At 39.6% G+C, this 24,572-nt stretch overlaps 1 protein-coding gene across 2 annotated transcripts in view; it reads left to right on the top strand.

Moving 5' to 3' along the window:
- Positions 1–24,572, top strand: part of pcdh15 (protocadherin-related 15) — a 709,890-nt gene that overhangs the window by 15,001 nt on the left and 670,317 nt on the right. The window lies entirely within an intron of this gene.

Here is a 24,572-nt window from a genome sequence, read left to right as displayed (position 1 = left end):
TACCCCTTATTGGGGGCAGAACAGCCCTATTGGGTTTATTTAATGGTTAAATGATTCCCTTTTCTCTGTAATAATAAACCAGTACCTGTACTTGATCCCAACTAAGATATAATTCTTAGTTCTTAATTCTGGATAACAGGTCCCATACCTGTATTTGCCAAACCAGATTCAGAACAAATCTGGCTTCCTGAGTTAGCAATGGAAAGTTATATTTATTACAGAGCTTTTCATTACAAGACACATGAGTGCCCCTCTTTCAGAAAGGTCGTTGATGTCTCTACAGCTGTAGGGATCCTGACCCCCCAATCAGCTGTTTGATATTCTACAAGGCAGCCTTAGCCGTAGCTCGGCTTTCACCAGCGGGCCAGCGAAGACAGATCCAACAGGACACACTGAAAATATTGTTTCATATTTCCTTTTTAACATTCAGAAAATAATCCGTCCTACCCCAGCTGAATAGGAAAAAGAAAACATTTCGCTGAAATGTAATTTCTATTTCTCTCCATAGAGACCCAGGCAGTGATCTCTTGTACTGTAGAGCGTTTGTCTGGTTATTCTATGCGTTGCTTCTAGGCTATGCCAGGCCACCTGCTACCGTGGCTCGAAGCTTGAACTTCTGGGAAACCACATTTCGCGGATACAACGGTTTCTCTATTCACGCAAATAAGCTGTCCGAAAAAAGAGAGGACAAAATTAATGTAGTGCTTACTATTCACAGAACCAGAGTAGAATGCAATCCAAGATAAGGACAAGAGCCGCATTCAGAAGGTCCACAGCACAAATTCTATACTTATTTTGATGAAAATGTCTCAATTCTTTATTTTTTTTTTCCCCTATTCCTGTACATGCACAGAAGTGCCAGACGCAACCTTGGAACGGCTCAGGCATGGCAAGAGAAGGCATCTTTGTCAACCGGAGTCACCGAGTTGCCTTTTTAGAGTTAAACATCTCAGCCTTAGTTATATATTTGTTTTATATGTGCCTGTGTGAAGGGATAGACATTTCCGCTCAAATTGTATCTAATGAAGTGTGTTGGGCACATTAGTGAGCATGTATGCAAACATTACTTACACATAGGCTGGGTATAGACATAAAACCTGTTCTCTGTCTAATGACCCGCAGCGTAATAACTGCGCCATTCATAGAGTTCTTCCCAAAATGAATGGAGCTGTTAAAAAGCTATATCATGTTGCAGCGAATGCCGCCCTCGGGCTCCCCATTACTCGCGCTACCGAATGCTGGATCTGTTGTTTCTCAGCACACTCGGAGCATCCATTTCTGACTGCTTCGGACTTTTTAAAGCTGCTCTTTGTCGTCGCATACAGTGTGTACAGTGATAGGGAATAGTGCTTTTATCCACATGTGAGAGATTGCCATCTTCAATGCAATATATACACATGGTTTTAAAATTATGGGTGATACCTGGAAGCTGAGTTTAAAGGAATAGTGCTATGGGAAATCATGTTTTTTTCAAAACCCATCAGTTAATAGTAGTTATGAGCAAATCTGTCCCGTTTGGCTTCGGCATAAAATTTGCGAAACGGCAAGAAAATTTGCGAAACAGCAAAAAATTCACAAAACGCATTTGTTGCTCAATTTTTTTTGTCACCCATGTCTTTTTTTTTGTCGCCCGCATCTATTTTTTGTCGCCCGCGTCTATTTTTTTGTCGCCCGCACTTTTTTGATGCGACCGCACATTTTTTTATGCAAGCGCACCCTTTTGTTTTTAAACGCCCGCGCCTGATTTCATGTGACCCCTGTCCAATTTGCCGCCACCACGCCCAATTTGACGTGCAAAAAGAAAAAAAAATTTCAGCGCAACGAATTTTTTCGCTGCAAATTTTCACGCAAGTTTCACAAAACACTTCGTCAATGGCGAAAAGCGGAAATTCGCTGAGAATCCATGTCTGGTGAAAAAATTTGCTCATCACTAGTTAATAGAGCTTCTCTAGCAGAATCCTGCATTGTAATCTGTTTTTCACAAACACAGCTAGCCATATTCTTCATTTCCCAGGTGCCACAGCCATGTGACCTGTGCTCTGATAAACTTCACTCACACTTTACTGCTGCGCTGAAAGTTGGAGTCATATCCCCCCCCTCCCCCCAGCAGCCGATCAGCAGAACAATGGGAAGGGAGCAAGATAGCAGCTCCCAGTAGGTATCAGAATAGCACTCAATAGTAAGAAATCCAAGTCCGGCTTGGGACTCCTCCAGTTACATGGGAGTAGGAGAAACAATAGGTTAGCTGAAAGCAGTTCTAATGTGTAGCGCTGGCTGAAAGCTCAGACTCAGGCACAATGCACTGAGATGGCGCCTACACACCAATATTACAGCTACAAATACATTTGTTGGTTCAAGAATACATTTTAAATGGCAGAGGGAATTATTTGCTGTGTAAACAGTGTCATTTAGAAAAAAAAAAAAGTACCCCGTAAAAATCATGACAGTATCCCTAGGGGAAATGAAACTCTTTTGTAGGGGTCCATAGGGTTAAATCTCCTACTGGCTAAGGGACTTTCAGATGCTGTAACCTTTGCCTCTGGGAGGGATATTCTATCAATTGGCTCAGGGATTTTATGACCATTTCCTATTTCTAGTTAATATAGTGGCTCTTCCTCTTTGGACTCCATCTGTCACACAGGGGTGTAGGAAAAGGTCCCAATAAAGTTGCCATAAAGGAAACAACCCCTTGTTTAAGATTCAGCATCTTCTCCAAATCTCCGGTCCTCTAGTACGTAAAATATTTTTACTCCTTATCCACAACACTGACTATCATCTCTAGCTGGGGCCAGAAGCAGGGGTAGTTGGTAGAGGCACATACAGGGAGCTCAACCATTTATTGTAAAGGGGAACTCCACCCAAAGAAAACTTTAGCTTTTTGAAAGTTAACATAATTTCAATGCAGCCTTTTCATGATGTTTAATGTAATAATATAGTTTGGAACAGTTTCCTAAGCCCCACCCCTGTTCCCTAAGCCCCGCCCCCTGTTCCCCTGCTGATCTGGCTGACTACTTTGTGACTCAAATAAAATGTAACAGTAGTCGCCTCCCCTCAGCCTGCCTTCAGCCTGCCTCCTCCCAATCCCACAATCCCCTGCTGCACACGTGATGTCAATAAGGAAAGGAACGTCCCAGTGCAATGCATTGTGGGTTATGTAGTTCCTGCATGCTGTCTGTAAACTGTGGGGAAGCCGTTACAATCTGTAACATCAGTGTTTTAGTCCCTCCTCCCCTGCCAGGATTTCCAATGATGCAGAAAGAGAAGAACTGTTTTGCAGCTGGATTTCAGCATATAAAAATGGTATTTATTCCTACTTTCTGAAGGAACAGATTACAGGGATAGGTATTTAGCTCTAAAGACTTGGAACAATTGTATGGTGGGGACCTGAGTAAGGTCCAATTAATCAAATTCAAGATAGGGAAGGTATTCTTTATTTTTTTTTTCCCCATAATGCTCAGAGTATTGATGGGTCAAAAAGTTGAGTGTTTTTTTTCTATATTGTGGGCAAACCAGTCTGTGGGTAAACCAGTTCAGGCTTATTACATTACTTACAAGCGCGCAGACTGAGTAATGGGTTGACCAGGCGCTTTGGCGCTTCGTTTAAAATCACAATAAAATCATTACTGCTTAAAACTCAACATGAAAATCCGCGGAGGTTCCCAAGCACAGTAGATCGAAGCCCATAATGCTTTGGTCTCAGTGCCAGTGTTTGCAATTTATTCAATAGAACTTACAATTTTACATTAAAGATTGGACTACAGCCCCCCCATACTGTTTATAACTACAGCCCCCCCATACTATCTGTAACTACAGCCCCCCCATACTATCTGTAACTACAGCCCCCCCATACTATTTGTAACTACAGGCCCCCCATACTATTTGTAACTACAGCCCCCCCCACTGTTTGTAACTACAGCCCCCCCATACTATTTGTAACTACAGCCCCCCCATACTATTTGTAACTACAGCCGCCCCATACTATTTGTAACTACAGCCCCCCCATACTATTTGTAACTACAGCCCCCCCATACTATTTGTAACTACAGCCCCCCCCACTGTTTGTAACTACAGCCCCCCCATACTATTTGTAACTACAGCCCCCCATACTATTTGTAACTACAGCCCCCCATACTGTTCGTAACTACAGCCCCCCATACTGTTTGTAACTACAGCCCCCCCATACTGTTTGTAAATACAGCCCCCCCATACTGTTTGTAACTACAGCCCCCCATACTGTTTGTAACTACAGCCCCCCATACTGTTTGTAACTACAGCCCCCCATACTGTTTGTAACTACAGCCCCCCCATACTGTTTGTAACTACAGCCCCCCATACTGTTTGTAACTACAGCCCCCCCATACTGTTTGTAACTACAGCCCCCCATACTGTTTGTAAATACAGCCCCCCCATACTGTTTGTAACTACAGCCCCCTATACTGTTTGTAACTACAGCCCCCCATACTGTTTGTAACTACAGCCCCCCCATACTGTTTGTAAATGTAGATTTTTTTTTGTCATAAGCAAAGAAAGAATTTTTTAGTTTCCTCATCATTTTCTTGCCAATTACAGTTATTGTATAATTGATCGAGATTTTTGTGAAATAGATTTTGGGGGGCCTCTACTAATGATGGCTGAAAAAATCCGGCAGGCATGGATTTGCGATGAATTTCCACGTTTCGCCAATGGCGGATTATTTTGTGAACACTAAAATTTGCTGTGGAAAAATTTGCCCCACCTCCAAAAATTGTCACCCATTCATCAAAAGAATTGTCATGTGTCAAACGTATTTGAGCGAATCTGTCCTGTTTCAGTGAAAAATGTCCGAACGTTTTCAAAAGACTTGCGAAATGGCGAAAAAGTCACGAAATGGCGAAAATGTTGTGCGTCAAAAAAAAAAAAGGTTGTGCGACATTTACCCATTTTGCGCATTTTTCGCCATTTCGCAAATGTTTTGAAAATTTCGCAAATGTTTTGAAAATTTCGCAAGTTTTGCGGCGAACTGAAATGGGACAGATTCGGTCATCACTAGCCTCTACTATTGTTTGATTTTTTTTTCTGTTGACGTTTTTGATGCCAAATCTCCATTTTTGACAAGTAAAAAAAGAAGTGATTTTGGTGCAATTTGTTATGCGTCAATCTGTCCCGTTTCACTTCGCCGATTTGTGATACGCTGAAAAGATTTGCAAAACGGGCAACAAATTGCAAAATGTGGAAAATGACCTGGAGTATTTTTTTTCTGACGCACGGTTTTTTTATTGCATGAATTTTTGCTCTCGTTTCGCCAAACAATCCGCCAATGGCGAAACGTGTAAATTCACCATAAATCCATGCCTGGCCAAAAAATTTAACTCATCACTAACTGCAACAAATCCAAATGAAACAATACGCCAGCTAAAACCTGATCACGTAGAAGTCAATATCAGAGGTCCCTTTTACAACTGGAAGATCGTGGTTTTGGCGCTTTTTTTTGATGCAGCTTTTGTGCGACAATAAGAAAAAACTCATTTGACGTGATCACAACTTTTGTGACCCAAACTTTTTCCTCACTCCCCGAACTTTTGTTGCAGCAAATTTTTGCAACACTTTAGCAAAAAAAAAATTTGCCTATGGCTAAATGCAGAATTTCACAGTGAATCCAAAAAAATCGCTCATCACTAATCCCTATTCTTAAGCCTATGGGGCAGATTTACAAAAAAAAGGTTTAAGAATAGGGATAAGAGATGAGCAAATTTTTTGGAATCACTGTGAAATTCTGCATTTAGAGAAAATTAAGAAGAATCTGTGGATCCCAAGCAATTTCCTTACTGTCAGGACCCCCTGTTACTATTAATAATAATGAATCTGCTCCAATGTCCTAAGATGTACTGTAAGTACCTAAACCCCTAACTGTTGATTATTTGTAAAATGACTTTTGTTGAAAGAAATGAAAGCTCCGCCCACTGTTAATTATTAATAAAGGCTCTTTCACTGAGCCTATGACATATGGCAAGAATAGGACCCTGCTGCTCTGTGGCTCAGCCCTATTGATATATCTGTCTGCAATGTGCAATAAATGACAAATAGGATAAAAGACAAATAGCAGCCACACACACAAGCTCTTGAATGGTTCTTAGATTATTTATTAACAGCCACAGGGAGTGAGCAAGTAATAACATTTTGGATACATTTTTTTATAGGTTTTTGCCAATTGTATGAACCAAAAGGGCAGTGTTTCGAGCTCATTCTCTCTGGAGTGTTAATTAGTACAAATCTATGAATATGGCTATAAATAACATGTTTATATACTAAAGTGACTGCACTAGTGTAAATTCAACTTCTCTATAGTAGCAATGAAATAGGAGTTTACAGTTGTTACAGGAGCTCCCCATCTTGGATTCTGTTGGAACTGTCCGGGACAGTGGAATTGCTCAGTGGGCTCTGAGCTGCTGAGAAGCTGAGTTTAGGGGTTGTTGCAAATATCAAGAAGAAAATATATATACAGTATATTGTGCCATTTATATTGTATATATACAGTATATTGTGCCATTTATATTCTATATATACAGTCTATTGTGCCATTTATATTCTATATATACAGTATATTGTGCCATTTATATTGTATATATACAGTATATTGTGCCATTTATACTCTATATATACAGTCTATTGTGCCATTTATATTCTATATATACAGTATAGTGTGCCATTTATATTCTATATATACAGTATATTGTGCCATTTATATTGTATATATACAGTATATTGTGCCATTTATACTCTATATATACAGTCTATTGTGCCATTTATATTCTATATATACAGTATATTGTGCCATTTATATTGTATATATACAGTATATTGTGCCATTTATACTCTATATATACAGTCTATTGTGCCATTTATATTCTATATATACAGTATAGTGTGCCATTTATATTCTATATATACAGTATAGTGTGCCATTTATATTCTATATATATACAGTCTATTGTGCCATTTATATTCTATATATACAGTATAGTGTGCCATTTATATTCTATATATACAGTCTATTGTGCCATTTATATTCTATATATACAGTATAGTGTGCCATTTATATTCTATATATACAGTATAGTGTGCCATTTATACTCTATATATACAGTATATTGTGCCATTTATACTCTATATATACAGTATAGTGTGCCATTTATATTCTATATATACAGTCTATTGTGCCATTTATATTCTATATATACAGTATAGTGTGCCATTTATATTCTATATATACAGTATAGTGTGCCATTTATACTCTATATATACAGTATATTGTGCCATTTATACTCTATATATACAGTATAGTGTGCCATTTATATTCTATATATACAGTATATTGTGCCATTTATACTCTATATATACAGTATAGTGTGCCATTTATACTCTATATATACAGTATATTGTGCCATTTATATTCTATATATACAGTCTATTGTGCCATTTATATTCTATATATACAGTATAGTGTGCCATTTATATTCTATATATACAGTCTATTGTGCCATTTATATTCTATATATACAGTATAGTGTGCCATTTATATTCTATATATACAGTCTATTGTGCCATTTATATTCTATATATACAGTATAGTGTGCCATTTATATTCTATATATACAGTATAGTGTGCCATTTATACTCTATATATACAGTATATTGTGCCATTTATACTCTATATATACAGTATAGTGTGCCATTTATATTCTATATATACAGTATATTGTGCCATTTATACTCTATATATACAGTATAGTGTGCCATTTATACTCTATATATACAGTATAGTGTGCCATTTATATTCTATATATACAGGATAGTGTGCCATTTATATTCTATATATACAGTATAGTGTGCCATTTATATTCTATATATACAGGATAGTGTGCCATTTATATTCTATATATACAGTATAGTGTGCCATTTATATTCTATATATACAGTCTATTGTGCCATTTATATTCTATATATACAGTATAGTGTGCCATTTATACTCTATATATACAGTATAGTGTGCCATTTATATTCTATATATACAGTATATTGTGCCATTTATACTCTATATATACAGTATAGTGTGCCATTTATACTCTATATATACAGTATAGTGTGCCATTTATACTCTATATATACAGTATAGTGTGCCATTTATATTCTATATATACAGTCTATTGTGCCATTTATATTCTATATATACAGTATAGTGTGCCATTTATATTCTATATATACAGTCTATTGTGCCATTTATATTCTATATATACAGTATAGTGTGCCATTTATATTCTATATATACAGTATAGTGTGCCATTTATACTCTATATATACAGTATATTGTGCCATTTATACTCTATATATACAGTATAGTGTGCCATTTATATTCTATATATACAGTATATTGTGCCATTTATACTCTATATATACAGTATAGTGTGCCATTTATACTCTATATATACAGTATAGTGTGCCATTTATATTCTATATATACAGGATAGTGTGCCATTTATATTCTATATATACAGTATAGTGTGCCATTTATATTCTATATATACAGGATAGTGTGCCATTTATATTCTATATATACAGTATAGTGTGCCATTTATATTCTATATATACAGTCTATTGTGCCATTTATATTCTATATATACAGTATAGTGTGCCATTTATACTCTATATATACAGTATAGTGTGCCATTTATATTCTATATATACAGTATATTGTGCCATTTATACTCTATATATACAGTATAGTGTGCCATTTATACTCTATATATACAGTATAGTGTGCCATTTATACTCTATATATACAGTATAGTGTGCCATTTATATTCTATATATACAGTATAGTGTGCCATTTATATTCTATATATACAGTATATTGTGTGTCGGTCCCTAAGCTCAGGTAAGTGACAGCAGCCCAGAGTATGTACTGGGAATTAGCAGAAAAGAAGATGGGGGGCTACTGGGGCATCTTTGGGGGCACAGATCTTCCCTGCTAAAGGGCTGCAGTTCCCTAGGGCTGGTACAGAAGCACAAAAATGATGAAAACAGCAGCACTTCGGTTGTTTTGAAAAATGTGAATCTTTACTCAAGTGCCAAAGGCAACGTTTCAGGCTTCAGTCCAGCCCTTTATCAAGCCTATTAGTACAAATACAAACAAGTGTTTAAATACCCACAGGAAGAGTAGGATCAGTCCATATTCACCTCCATTTAACCCATAATATTCTGTGAATATTACACAGTATGCACACAATGAAATGCAAACTAAGTGCCTATGTATACAATATAATAAAATAAGTGCCCTGTCGCACGTGTCACATATAACAAAAGAACAAAACAGATCTTGAAATGGACAGTATCCTACTGCAGTGTATTTTATCCATCAAATATCTCTCTGGCTCCAATGCCAAATTCAGGGGACAATTAACCCCATATTCACCTCCATTTAACCCATAATATTCTGTGAATTGGGCTGGTACAGAAGCGCGAAACATAATGTACAAAAATTCTAGCCCACTACTTTATATAGGGTCGTACAGAAGTGCTGCCGGCCCCCCATGCAAAGAAACTTGGGAGGGGCCCGGTGTTCACTGAATGAAAACCCTACCCTCTCCCCCCCCCCCACTCGCATGGAGTAAGCTGCCCCTGCAGTAGGGTCCCCCCATGACCATGGGGTCTTCTTCCTCTACAGTTACACCACTGACTTTAGTTAAGCTTTAGTTCTCCTTTAAAGGACAAGGCAACCAAACATTTCACTGTATCACAGCCTTATAGTAAAGCATTGTGGGTTATTGTTAATGTGGGTTGGGGTTGCCATAGTGCTTGCCGCCCAAGGGTACATGAAAATATTGTGCATGAATTTAAGGTAGTAATATTATACAGTATTATATTATACTATATTATACAAAGGGAAATAGAATAATAGGTGCAAAGTTTGCTACTGGTCTAGTATAGCAACCAATCGGAAGGAAGCATTTACTGGTGGCCTGTACAAAACAGTGTTTTCAGGATCCTTCTTTCGTTATTGAAAAGCATCAATAAATATAACTATATTGTCTATATATATATATATACCAAGTGCCATATTATTGTGATTAATTTGCTTTGGGTTATTTTTATTCTCATTTATTTTCCTACAGTGATGAGACACCAATGTGCTCTATTTGACAAGTGCATTATGTTGAATTAGGATTAGTGTTACTGATATAATTTATTGTAATGCCAGGTCATTGCTCTCCTGGGGTTCTTGCTTTGTGTCATAATGTATGGGAATTAATATAAATGGGTCTTTAATGCATTGCATAGGTCAGGGGAACTAATGGATGGAGGGAAAGTGAGGAGTGGACTGAAGAAGAGAAATCACACATTGTGCCAGAAATTCATTCTGCTATTCAATTATATGTCACTGTGTAGTACAGATCATTCCTGACAATCAGCCTATCCTTTTTAGTTATTTTAATGCGCTTTTTTGCACTCGTCTTTCAACATCATCAGACCAAAGGGAACTGGTGAGAATTTGAATCATGGTTTAATTCACACCCGGGGGAAATGGTATTAGTGGTATAATGTATATTACTGCCATGGGGGTTGGATTGATCCAATGTAAAAAAAAAAAATCTTTGGTTTTATACTAATGAACGGAATCTGAGTTTTGATATCTTTTTCCCCAAGTTTTTAACTGTTTCCTTTCCCATGAACTTGCATTGTAATAAAAATACAGTGTAGATGGCATTTCAGCATGGTCGACTGATAACTTTGGAGCAAACTTTACTAAGGATTATCCCCCGTTCTCCAAACGATTGAATTAGCCTAAATTCCACCGATATCACCCACCCGTAGGCGGAGGATATTGGGAGAAGATCCGCTCACTTAGCGACATCGCCAAGCGAGTGGATCTTAAGGTGTTTCCCCCATTTTCCGAAGTGGGGTAGGCTTTTTAGTGGAATAGCAGTTTGTGCCAGAAGGATTTGGTATAACAAGGAAATATTGCATAGAGGGGGCTGTGTTTGTCGACACAAGTTCTCAAAGTTTGTGTAGACTTGGTCCCCTATAGTAACTTCGAGAATCGGGGAAATTAAGCTTCCAAGTTGTTGATGTAGTGAGTGAGAATGGTTTCTTCATTTGTTCCCAATTGGGAAGAGTCCCTCTTGGGCATATCTGAAAAATGTGAGAAACTGCGGCCAGTACCTTTCTGTCAGCGGGGGCCTTCGGCACCCACGTGGGGGGATGAAGTCAGGATCAAGGAGGAAGGCCGCTTCCAGCGAGTCCGAGCGAAGTACAGATGCGGGATAATCCAATAGAAGGGTCAGGTTCAGGCAAAGGTCACTTGAGGCAGGCAGCAAGGTTCAAAGTCAGGAACAGGCAATGGATCAGCAACAGGAAAGCAGAACAGACAATTAGAGACCCAGGAACACAATAGAAATATTGAGCTATACTCGGGCATTGAACCTGGGTCTCTGGCGTCCTTTTATGTTTGAATTTGGCGCCATAGCGCGTGACGTCATCGCGCCGGCGTCCTTGCGCCCACGTGGAGCCCTGGGCGCCGCCATCTTAGATTCGCCGCGCCGGGAGGGAGGACGCCGCCGCACGCCAGGAACAGGTAGGGAGTGTCGCCGAATCGTGACACTTTCCTTTGTCACTGTTGTATAGGGAAGGGCCACCTCCTGTAAGTACCAAGCCCCAGCCAGCACTTCTTCACAGAGGCCTTGATAGGAAAAAAAAGCTTTTAGTTTGGAGACAATGACATTTTTGAGCCCTTAGGATATGTTGTTTTTTAACTGCTTTATGCTGCGATACACTAAAGAGAAAGGCAGTGGAGGTAATGCTTTCATATTGCACTGGATCATTACTATTTGAGAGCCATTAAAAGATGTATAATGTTGGCAAAAGCTTTCACAAATGTCGGCAACTGTAAAATTACAAAGTTTTCCCAAGAAAAACTATTCAGCCTTGGATACATTTGCTACTTTTCATCATTTTTAGCTATTTCTTTGTATTTATAGCCAGGACATCAGATCTAGGGTTAAACTACAATTCTAGAATCCACAGAGACAATGGTTGGGGGGTTATCATTATATATTATTTTTTGAAATCTTTATTTATAACTTTTTAATTTGGGGAGGGGGGGTACAGAAAAAGAGAATGGGGGGTGGGGAGGAGGGTGTGCACAATTTTATAGCAAAATAAAGCAATTCCACAGTAAGTCTTGTCCTGGTTTATACTATAATGCTTGCTTTTATAAGAAGAGCTGTATGGTTTCCCTATCTGGAGATTCTTTTTTTTATATAGAGAACCAGAAAGCATGAAAAATAAAACCTTTGTGTGTTTGGTAGCTTTTCACTTGTTGATATTAATTCCTTTTGGGGCTTTAAAATCCATCTTGTGTATTCCGGTCTGCGTGGGTGACGTGAGTTTAAAAATCTCTTGGGGCAAAACCGCCTTTATTTAGTGGCTTTTACTGTATCTATTTTGGAGTCTGAGGAAGTTTATCCATGTATCCCAATATTTTGTACTTTTCCCATGTATTATCGCTGTTCTTCCATTTGCCTCCTTTCTTCAAGAAGGGAGATCCATTTCTGTTTGGTAGGTGGAGTTTTGTCTTTACATTTTTTTTGGTATAATGGCTTTTGCTGCTTGCAACAAAAATAGAAGCAGTTGGTTTTTGAGAGTGGTTGAGGTTTGTGCATCGTAGCGGATTATGAGTTTGGGTAAGAAGCCGGTAGTTATGTTTTTGTGAGTGACCTTTTCCAGGTCAATAACTTTAGCTTTCTGTTCAGCTCTCACTTTCCCCCTCCCTCCTCACCATCTTATTGTGTAGCCAGTGACTGGGCATGGGCATCTGGTCCCCCATCAGATCATTAGAAATTATCGTATCCAATCTGAATTTTACCCATTTCGGGATTCGAACTCGTACTTTGATGAATCAGCCCCATAGTGTTTTAATGGTGGCCAAACAGTCTACAAAACCATAGGGCCATTGTCCATCTGTATCAAGTTTGAGCTTTTCATCATAGAACTTTTCACCAATATTTTTCTCAGCAAACCAAATCGCACTATTCAATATAAAGTGACAGTGTACAGGTATCGGACCCCTTATCCGGAAACCCGTTATCCAGAAAGCTCCGAATTACGGAAAGCCCATCTCCCATAGACTCCATTTTAATCAAATAATTCAGAATTTTAAAACTGATTTCCTTTTTCTCTGTAATAATAAAACAGTACCTGTACTTGATCCCAACTAAGATATAATTACCCCTTATTGGGGGCAGAACAGCCCTATTGGGTTTATTTAATGGTTAAATGATTCCCTTTTCTCTGTAATAATAAAACAGTACCTGTACTTGATCCCAACTAAGATATAATTACCCCTTATTGGGGCAGAACAGCCCTATTGGGTTTATTTAATGGTTAAATGATTCCCTTTTCTCTGTAATAATAAAACAGTACCTGTACTTGATCCCAACTAAGATATAATTACCCCTTATTGGGGCAGAACAGCCCTATTGGGTTTATTTAATGGTTAAATGATTCCCTTTTCTCTGTAATAATAAAACAGTACCTGTACTTGATCCCAACTAAGATATAATTACCCCTTATTGGATGCAAAACAATCCTATTGGGGTAAATTAATGTTTTATTGATTTTTTAGCAGACTACACAAATTACGGAAAGACCCCTTATCCGGAATACCCTTGGTTCCGAGCATTCTGGATAATGGGTCCTATACCTGTACTGTAAATACAGAAGGGACTGACCAGGAATTAGTCAATGGTGTAACTAAGCAAAAGGACACACTTGGATAAACAGAAGCCCCGGTGCTAATGTCTGTTATCAGCAGGTTTGGGTGCAATATATCACACTGCCATCTCATGTTTGGCCATGACATGTTATTATTAATGGATAATCAATTGTGTAATTGTCATCACTGTTTGGCCAATAAATGGTGGGTTGGGAAGTAATGGACTTACTTCTAATGAATTATCTCTTTCCATAATTAATTTCTATTGGTGTAATAAAAATAAGCCATGAATAGCATATCAGAGGTCACCGTTGCCGGGGCGGGGGAGAACAGGATCCATATACACATCCAAGGCCCTATTAGCAGTAAAAGAAATCCATTAAAATATGCTTAGACAGTAGAGTAGGAATAGCTGTGTAAAATAGAATAATGAAGTGATTGAACAATAATGCACTTCAGGTTCAGTTTTATTTGTAAAGACCATCCCCTTGATATATAGAGATTCATGAACTTGAAGTGAATTTATGACGATTGGCTTTTAGTATATATTCCGCATTCTTCTGAAAGTATTGTAATGCTAATTATGATGCACATGATACAAACGGGTGCTTTATAAAAATAGTTTATAGCTTAATCTATAAAAACTCACCCGTGTTCTGTACATTCCTATGGGATTTTTCGAAGCATATTTATCAATGGGTCACAGTTTGATAAATACGCTTCGAAAAACCCCATAGGAATGAATAGAACATGGGTGAGTTTTTACGTAAAGTTCAAAACTCACATTTTGATAAATCTGCCCCTTAAGGTCCCCATACACCTTCAGATCCACTCGCTTGGCGATGTCACCAAGCGAGCGGATCTTCTCCCGATATCCCCCCCCCAACGGGTGGGCGATATTGGGAGAATCTAGGCTAATTTGGTCACTCCCCTGGCCGACGATGTTCCTCCCCTGATGCCAGGGCCAGAACTAGGGGTAGGCAGAAGAGGCACCGGGAAGGGGCACTAGGCAGGTACCTCTGTTGCCACCCCAAATCCAGGATCTCTTACCACGACGCTTCATTTCCCTAAACTCCCTTGTGCGCAGCACTCCCTTTACTACTGGCGTCCCCACGTGGGGAGGGGGGTTTTGGGGCAGGGGGAAGTGGGGGGGTGAGGTGGCTGGCTGGGGCGCCTTGGGTACCTGGCCTGCTTGGCCCGCCTCTACTGTTAACCTTAATCATGCTCAGGGGAGGACGTTGGGCGGGGGGTTAAGGAGGCTAAGTGGGGGCCCCTAGGGGGTACGGGGGGATGTGGCCGGCGGGGGCACTTGCAGGGCCCCTGGGGCAGTAGCCCCATGTGGGCCCTGCACCCCCCAGTCCGACCCTGCATGTACTACATCTGTAGATACTGGGAATCTGCTGCATTTTCCCCTGTCATTTGAGGAGATATGTGTAGTGACGAGCAAATCTGTCCCGTTTCGCTTCGCCAAAAAATTTGTGAATCTTTCAAAAGATTTGCAAAACGGTGAAAATGTTGCGCGTAAAAAAACTTTGTCGCCCGCGGCTATTTTTTTGATGCGCAACTATTATTTTGACGCCGCGACTATTTATTGTGATGCCACGACTATTTATTTTGACGCCGTGACTATTTATTTTGATGCCGTGACTATTTATTGTGACGCCGTGACTATTTATTGTGACGCTGCTACTATTTATTGTGACGCTGCTACTATTTATTGTGATGCCGCGACTATTTATTGTGATGCCGCGACTATTTATTGTAACACTGACTATTTATTGTGATGCTGCGACTATTCTTTTGACACCGCGACTATTCTTTTGATGTGCAACTATTATTTTGACGCCACGACTATTTATTGTGATGCCGCGACTATTTATTGTGACACCGCGACTATTTATTGTGACACTGCGACTATTTATTGTGACGCTGTGACTGTTTATTGTGATGCCGCGACTATTCTTTTGACACCGCAACTATTTATTTTGACGCCGTGACTATTTTTTTGACACCGCCCTGTGACTATTCTTTTGACGCGCGACTATTTATTTTGACGCCGTGACTATTTTTTTGACACCGCCCTGTGACTATTCTTTTGACGCGCGACTATTTATTGTGACACCGCGACTATTTATTGTGACACCGCGACTATTTATTGTGACACCGCGACTATTTATTGTGACGCTGTGACTGTTTATTGTGATGCCGCGACTATTCTTTTGACACTATTTATTTTGACGCCGTGACTATTTTTTTGACACCGCCCTGTGACTATTCTTTTGACACGCGACTATTTATTTTGACGCCGTGACTATATTTTTGACGCCCACAACAATTTTTGGACGCACGGCGAGTTTTCGGTGCCCAATTTTTGCCCATCACTGGATATATGGAATTAGGTATCAATTATAAAATTTATAGTCAACTTCTAATTGACTATATTGCCTCTAGGGAAGTTGCGGGCAGACAGCTGCAATTTCTGCCATCAATTCTGCAATATCAACCTCATTTCTGCAGTTTGTCCCCAAACCTTGTATAAAGCATTTGATCCTCTCGCAGCTCCCGGTGAATCATGAGATTAGAGAATACCGCACACCCCAACGATCAAACACAATTGTCTTTCTTCTTCCTTTTGTGTGAAACCTTCACTTATACGAATGCTACAAACCTTCTAGGAACGGGCTGGTAACCGGATCAGGGAAAGGATGACAAATGTTCCACTCTGTAGACGAGTACTCTTAGATATTGTATTTAGTGGAACAGTTTAGCAGAAAATATCAGAAAGTATGAGGTGAGGAAAAAGCACAGAAAGCAGTGAAGGGAACAATATTGAACCAGCACATTATAAGGCATTCTCTGTCAGAGATCTCCTAGCCTTAAAGGGATACTGTCATGATTTAAATCATCTCAATCATTTTGGACATATACTGTGCAGAGAGTGATACAGATGTCTGAACTCCTTGGCCTGGCTAACTTTAGATGCAAAGAAATTCAAGTTGCTGCCGGCAATCACCTACAGGTCATCTTGGCCATCTACATGTAGAGCTGGAAGACCCCTACAGCATAGTTATTTCAATGTATTTGCTTTTTATTTTGTTTCATCCCCATTTTCACACTTATTTGCTCCTACGGCTGTTGATCCAGGGCAACGCGCCTGAGGATTATATCTATTTCAGTCATCGTCGACCATTTCTTGTTTTCCTGCCTTATTATATTGAAGTTCACGTGCTTGAAGGTTCTCCTGTCACAAATTTTTTGGGGCAATCAATGTTCTCCCCAGCCTGGAAAAAGAAGACATCCCCCACCTATCCCGTCCAATAGGACTTTTGCACCCAGCATGCATTCCTGTTGGCTTCTGAAAACTTCTACCCTGGCCCATGTTTATAGGGGATCAGAGTTGAGAAGAACTGGCAGATAATGCCCTCACAAAAACAGCCTGGGGATGACAATCAATGACATATTTGCCCTGGGCCCTCTGGTAACTTAAAGCAGCCCTGTGCCAAGCTTTTATCAACACAAATGTAACACAATGGATATTTAGGGACATTGGTCCTTCGGGGTTAATTTCTCCTACCTATCTTCTCATTGCATATGAAGTCTCACAAGATAAAAATAGATCAGCATCTATGGCAAATAGAGAAATCAGGAGCTTATATAGTGTAGTAAATAAAATCACTCGAATCAACACCCGGTGTTATAGGAAATGTGAGAGGTGTATTTCCCCTTTTATCTCCAAAAGTAGGAAATAGGCTCAGATGTGCTTTAGATGCTGTAGTAAAGTACAATATACAATCCGAAACCTGCACCAATCAGCAGAAGTGCCTACTTACAAACCGATGGATAGAGGTATTGCCTGTAGTAATCAATCAAGCAGGTCTCTCTCTACTGTGCGTCCTCAGACTCCAATAAAAGGATATGAAAAAATCCAAATGGTGTAATACCGCCTAATATATATAAAAACAAATGTAAAACATATTGCACTCACATTTAGGGGTTAGTCGCATATATATATATATATTTAGAAGTTTGCAGGGTTACTGTTTGATTCCAGAGAAGGATCCTGCCGAAGTGTGTATTCCCCTTGTGGCGCTACTTGTGATTGCATGTGATGTCACCCCTGTCTGGCACGTTTTGCTGGACGAATCAGCTTCCTGTAAAATAAATTAGGCCTGCAAGCTCAGGTATCTGTTACGTTATATTTTTTAAGAAAAGATGTGCCATTGGCATAAGTCTATATTGCCTACAAGCCTGGCAGTAGGAGGGATCCCCAACCTTTTTCACTCATAAGCCACACTCAGATGTAAAAAGTGTTGGAGAGCCACACAAACATGAAGAAAGTTCTGTGGGGCTGCCTGTGATTGGCTATCTGGTAGCCCCAGGGGGACTGCTTGCCTGTAGAAGGCTCTGCTTGGAGTAAAACTGTGTCTTTCTGCTTCCAAAACTTGTCTCCAAGCCAGAAATTTAAAAATGGCCACCTACTTTGAGGCCACTGGTTGGGGATCACTGTTCTAAAGGTCCCCATACACGGGCCGATTGTAGCTGCCAATATTGGTGCCTATATTGAGACACAAACGATGGGCCTCCCAACTGATATCTGGCCTGAAATCGGGCAGGTATGGATCAGGCAGGTTAAAAAATTTAGTTGGATCGGGGACCGCATCGGCTCGTTGATTCGGTCCCCAAACCAACTGCGCCTATTAACGGCATTCTAATTTGCCTAAATTGACCTGAAAAAGGTCCGCTCGGATCTTAACGTGTATGTGTAAGGTTCCTGGCCGCTGACTGTAAATTTAGGAATCCAAAGGGAGACCTCCTGGCAGGACCAAGACGTAAACGGGGACAAGAACGACACAACTCCAATGGAAGTTCAAACTTGTCCAGTTTATTCTTACGTGATCATAGTATTTATACCCCTTGTGTACATGCAGAGACAAAGGAATCATTATAAAATAAAGATGGAGTAGAACATCATTATCTTCAAGGATGGCCTTCAAGGATGGCTAATACGGGACAGGAATTTAAAGGAGGACACAAGGGGGCTGATTTACTAAGACACGATTTCGAATCCGAATTGGAAAAATTCCGATTGGAAACGAACCTTTTGCGACTTTTTCGTATTTTTTGCGATTTTTTTCGGCGTCTTTACGATTTTTGCGTAAAAACGCGAGTTTTTCGGCGTCTTTACGATTTTTGCGTAAAAACGCGAGTTTTTCGGCGTCTTTACGAAAGTTGCGCAAAGTCGCGATTTTTTCGTAGCGTTAACACTTGCGCGCAAAGTCCCGCCTTTTTCGTAGCGTTAAAATCGCAAAATTACCGATCATTACGAAAAAAACGCAATCGGACGCATTCGGCCTGTTCGTGGGTTAGTAAATGTGCCCCAAGGAGTAGAAAAGGCGTTAGTGCATAGATAAGATTAAATTGTTTTTCAAGGCTTATATTTCGTCAGGTGCAAGCTGTGCAAGGGTACTATTTGGGAAAAACAACTATTATGGGATGTTCAAGCCTTGCTGGTTGCTGTTACAAAATGGAGATACATTTCTAAAATGGAGTATGATATGCTAAGCATCAGAGTGTATCAAAGTATCAAAATACATGCGTATATGAATATATGACTATATGAATATGAGAGTATAGGATATTATATCAAACCTTACAGTATGGCCACCTTAAGGCAAAGGCTTCAGGTTTCAGACTTTTTGGGTTCACCCCCTCCTGTGCAGCCATACATTTGGTCACGCTTATAAGGTTACAGACTTATAAAAACATAACCCTAAGACGACAGTATCCCATAATTCCAGGGACAACTAAAATAGTACAGGTATCGGACCCCTTATCCGGAAACCCGTTATCCAGAAAGCTCCGAATTACGGAATGCCCGTCTCCCATAGACTCCATTTTAATCAAATAATTCAGAATTTTAAAACGGATTTCCTTTTTGTGTAAATAAAACAGAACCTTGTAATTGATTCCAACTAAGATATAATTACCCCTTATTGGGGGCAGAACAGCCCTATTGGGTTTATTTCATGGTTAAATGATTCCCTTTTCTCTGTAATAATAAAACAGTACCTGTACTTGATCCCAACTAAGATATAATTACCCCTTATTGGGGCCAGAACAGCCCTATTGGGTTTATTTAATGGTTAAATGATTCCCTTTTCTCTGTAATAATAAAACAGTACCTGTAATTGATCCCAACTAAGATATAATTAATCCTTATTGGATGAAAAACAATCCTATTGGGTTTAATTAATGTTTTATTGATTTTTTAGTAGACTTAAGGTATTGAGATCCAAATTACGGAAAGACCCCTTATCCGGAATACCCTTGGTCCCGAGCATTCTGAATAATGGGTCCTATACCTGTAAATAATCCAAATGTCTCTTTTCCGGTTTGGGAACCACTGCTCTAAGAACACCAGAAAGTCACTTAAAGCAACATTGGCTATTAAACAGCTGAAAGTTGTAGTATATTATTATTATATTATAAAATAAGAATATTATTGCCTGTTTAAACTCATAACAATAATACAAATACAGGTATAATGAGATGTATTCCTAGATAAGGGCTTTTGATGACTTTTGCGGTGGACCAAAAAGCTGTCATATATCTCCGTTTAATGCTCTATAATAATGTTTTTTTAAAAAGGATTGTTAAACGGAGCAAACCACAGATGGTTTTGGCACCTTCCCGCGGAACCGTTACTATCAATTTATTATCAAAGCCTAATGTAAGCAATTTACCTGCAAAGATGGGACTTTTTTTTTTTTTTTGCAAACGTCTAATAAAAAAAAAGTGCATAAATATTTAAAAGCCAAAGTGAAACAGCCAACACATCAGAAGTTAATATCCCTCTGTGAATTTATTTTTATGATTCCAAGGCTCCGGAGTTTGGAAATAAGCTAAAAAGAGAAAACAAAAACGGGGATCATTTTTGTGGTCGTTTGAAGGTGATAATTGGTAGAAACTCAATAAAAACAGCCAGTAAAAATATAAAGCCACGACTAGTGATGAGCGAATCTGTTCCGTTTCACTTCGCCGAAAAATTTGCGAATCTTTCAAAAGATCAGCGAAACGGCGAAAATATTGTGCAACAAAAAAAATTGTCGCCCGCAATTATTCTTTTGTCGCCCGCGGCTATTATTTTGTCGCGCGGCTATTGTTTCGTCGCCCGCGGCTATTATTTTGTCACCCGCGGCTATTATTTTGTTGCGCGCCCATTATTTTGTCGGCCGCGGCTATTATTTTGTCGGCCTCGGCTATTATTTTGTTGCGCGGCTATTATTTTGTCAACCGCGGCTATTATTTTGTTGCGCGGCTATTATTTCGTCGGCCGCGGCTATTATTTCGTTGTGCAGCTATTCTTTTGACGCCCGCGACTATTCTTTTTTGACGCCCGCGACAATTTTTGGACGTGCGGCAAATTTTTCCGGGGCGAATTATTTGATCCGTTTCACAAAACAATCGCGCAATGGCGAAACGCGGAAATTCGCGGCAAATCCATGCCTGGCGAAACATTTCACCCATCACTAGCCAAGACAAATATCAGTTATGGGCAAACAAAGGTTTTAGGGCAGATATTCCATTCAAATTCCAGTTGGGAATAATAGCTAAGGGCGCTTCCTTGCTGATTCATTTCACACCATTAACAGCTTCATCAGAAACTATGTATGTCAGTGCTTTCAAGGGGATCAATGCTACGCGCCTGACATTGTCTCAGAATTTAGCGTGACATTTGGCACAAGATAATAATATGGATCCCCATGACATTTCTGAGTATTTTGATGAATGTACAGACGGGTAGGGAAGTAGTGAAGTGTTACAAACACTTTAGAAAGGGGATTGTTCAATACATTGCTTTTGTTTTATTAATAATTTATCTCAAGTGCATACATTTTCAAAAATAGGAGCCACCAGGTTATGATCATAAAATTGCCACCATACTGTAACATAGTAAGTAAGGTTGAAAAAAGACACATGTAAAATTCACGAAACGGCGAAAATGTTGCATGTCAAAAAAAATTATCACCCACGACTATTCTTTTGATGCCCGCAACCATTTATTTTGACATGCAACTATTCTTTTGACTCCCATGACTATTTATTTTGACGCAAGACTATTCTTTTGACGCCCACGACTATTTATTTTGACGCAATACTATACTTTTGACAGGGCGAAAATTTTTGGATACGCGGCTTATTTTTCCGTGGCTAATATTTTCATCCGTTTCGCGAAACAAAATGGTGAAACGCGGAAATTCGTGGCAAATCCATGCCTGCCAAAACATTTTGCCCATCACTAATCCTTTGTAATTCATATATCCTTTCCGTTCCTCAGCACTGTCACATATTTCCTGAAACAAATAGCTTTTACCCGGCAGCCATTTTACCTCTGACACATTATCATTGATGTGTATAAGAGCACATTTCCTCTGCAAAGCTCATGCAATCAAGAATGCAGACTTACACAGGCAGAACTTACTTTGATAGAAAGTCGTACTTGAATTGATATTGTAATGGTTAAGCTGAGCTATATATAGTTTTGATATCATTCCTTAAGCGCCTCTTCTCCATAGTTACACACATAGTTACATAGTTACATAGGGTTGAAAAAAGTCCATCAAGTTCAACCCATCCAAGTAAACCCAGCACCCGCAATCCACACCTACCAATCTATACACTCACATACATAAACTATATATACAACCACAAATAGCAAATAGCTTTCACCGGCGGCCATTTAACCTCTGATACATTATCAGTGATAAGAGCACATTTCCTCTGCAAAGTTCATGCATTCAAGAATGCAGGCTTACACAGGCAGAACTTACTTTGATGAAAAATTGTACTTGAATTGATATTGTAATGGTTAAGCTGAGCTCAAACAGGAGGTTAGGAGAAAAAAAAAATGGAGCAGACAGCTAGAGCAGAGTTTCTATGGGAACCAGAAATGCCATCTCTTAATTGGCTGCTAGACTGAAGGGCATGAATAATTGAACGTACCTAGTAGCCAACAGCCGAAGTAAATTTTTGAGGGAGGGACTATTCTTTTGACGCCCGCGACTATTTATTGTAATGCGAGACTATTCTTTTGACGCGAGCAACAATTTTTGGACGCACAGCAAATTTTTCCACGGCAAATTTTGTCATCCATTTCACGAAACAATCCGCCAATGGCAAAACGCGGAAATTCGCAGCAAAGTCATGCCTGCCGAAACATTACGCCCATTACTAATCATTTGTACTTCATATATCCCTTTCATTCACCAGCACTGTCACATATTTCCTGAAACAAATAGCAAATAGCTTTCACCCGGCAGCCATTTTACCTTTGACACATTATCAGCGACAAGAGCACATTTCCTCTGGAAAGTTCATGCAATCAAGAATGCAGGCTTACACAGGCAGAAAAAGTTGTTCTTGAATTGATACTGTAATGGTTAAGCTGAGCTCAAACAGCAGGTTAGGAGGGAAAAAAATGGAGCAGAAAAGCTAGAGCAGAGTTTCTATGGGAACCAGAAATGCCATCTCTTTATTGGCTGCTAGACTTAAGGTCCCCATAAACGGGCCGATAGAAGCTGCCGATATGGGTCCCTTGGACCGACTCGGCAGCTTATCGGCCCGTGTAGGGGCAGAACCGAGGGGCCTGGCTGACCGATATCTGGCCTGAAACTGGCCAGATATCGATCGCCCAGGTTAGAAAATCCCGTCGGATCGGGGACCGCAACGGCTCGTTGATGCGGTCCCTGAACCGACTGCCCCATTGCCGCGTGCAGAATTCGATTGTTTTGCCCCAGGGCCAAACCGATCGAATTCACCTACGTGCCTCCCCGATATCGCCACCCGTAGGTGGGGATATCGGGTGAAGATCTGCTCGCTTGGCGACATCGCCCGTGTAAGGCCAGCTTTAGCTAGTATTCTAAAACTAGTATTAAAGTAATAGGTTTGGGGGCAGCACAACTAGAAGCAGGTTTGGCAAACTCTCTTGCTAACTCCAGATAATGAAATACAAGCAGAGTGCGGGAGAAATCCAAAGCTAATTAAAGTATAAGTGAAGTATAATGTAAGTGCTATTGATCTGGTCAAAACTGCAAACACAAACAAACATAAAAGGGACTGATCAATGTGTATTCCTTGATGCTGTGTTTCACTATTTATCCATGCATTGCAATAAATGAGCTGTAAGATGTCTCATTGGAGGGGGGTTGACTTTCCAAGAGAGCCGTGGAGTGTCATTATCCAAAGACTATGGTTTCCATGCGTCACGTGGAAGGCAACTGTTTATTTATTACCGTAGCACATTAATTAAGTACCCAGATACTTGGGTTATTTTGAGACGTATATGTCGTTGCCAATTATTTCTGCACCTTTGCATATTTTACTTCTACTTTTTAATTGCGTAGGTTAGGAGGTGGGGGGTTCTCTTCAGGGAAAACATATCTCCGCATTGGTATATTTCTATATTATTATTATTATGTAACATAGTAACACCCCATCTGCAGATTTCCAATTTGCCTAGAAGGGAGGAAAACTACTTCTTGACTCCCAAGAGGGCAATCAGATCAGTCCCTGCATCAACTTTACAGCTAATTTCAGTAACTTGGTATTTTCTTACTTTCAAAAAGGCACCCAACACCCTCTAATATACAGTATCTGTCAAAACAACAGCCTCCGGGAGAGAGAATCATGATTTGACACCCCTCATTGTAAAGAACCCTTTAGGCATTTTAAAATAGAAAACTCCTTTCATCTATTGTGAGTTGATGTCTCAATGTTCATTGGAAGGACTTACTTGTGAATAAAGAATCTGAGCGTTTATTTTATA

The sequence above is a fragment of the Xenopus tropicalis genome, chromosome 7 (assembly GCF_000004195.4).
Source record: "Xenopus tropicalis strain Nigerian chromosome 7, UCB_Xtro_10.0, whole genome shotgun sequence".
Classification (NCBI taxonomy): domain Eukaryota; kingdom Metazoa; phylum Chordata; class Amphibia; order Anura; family Pipidae; genus Xenopus; species Xenopus tropicalis.
This window is presented reverse-complemented; position numbering and strand designations above follow the sequence as displayed.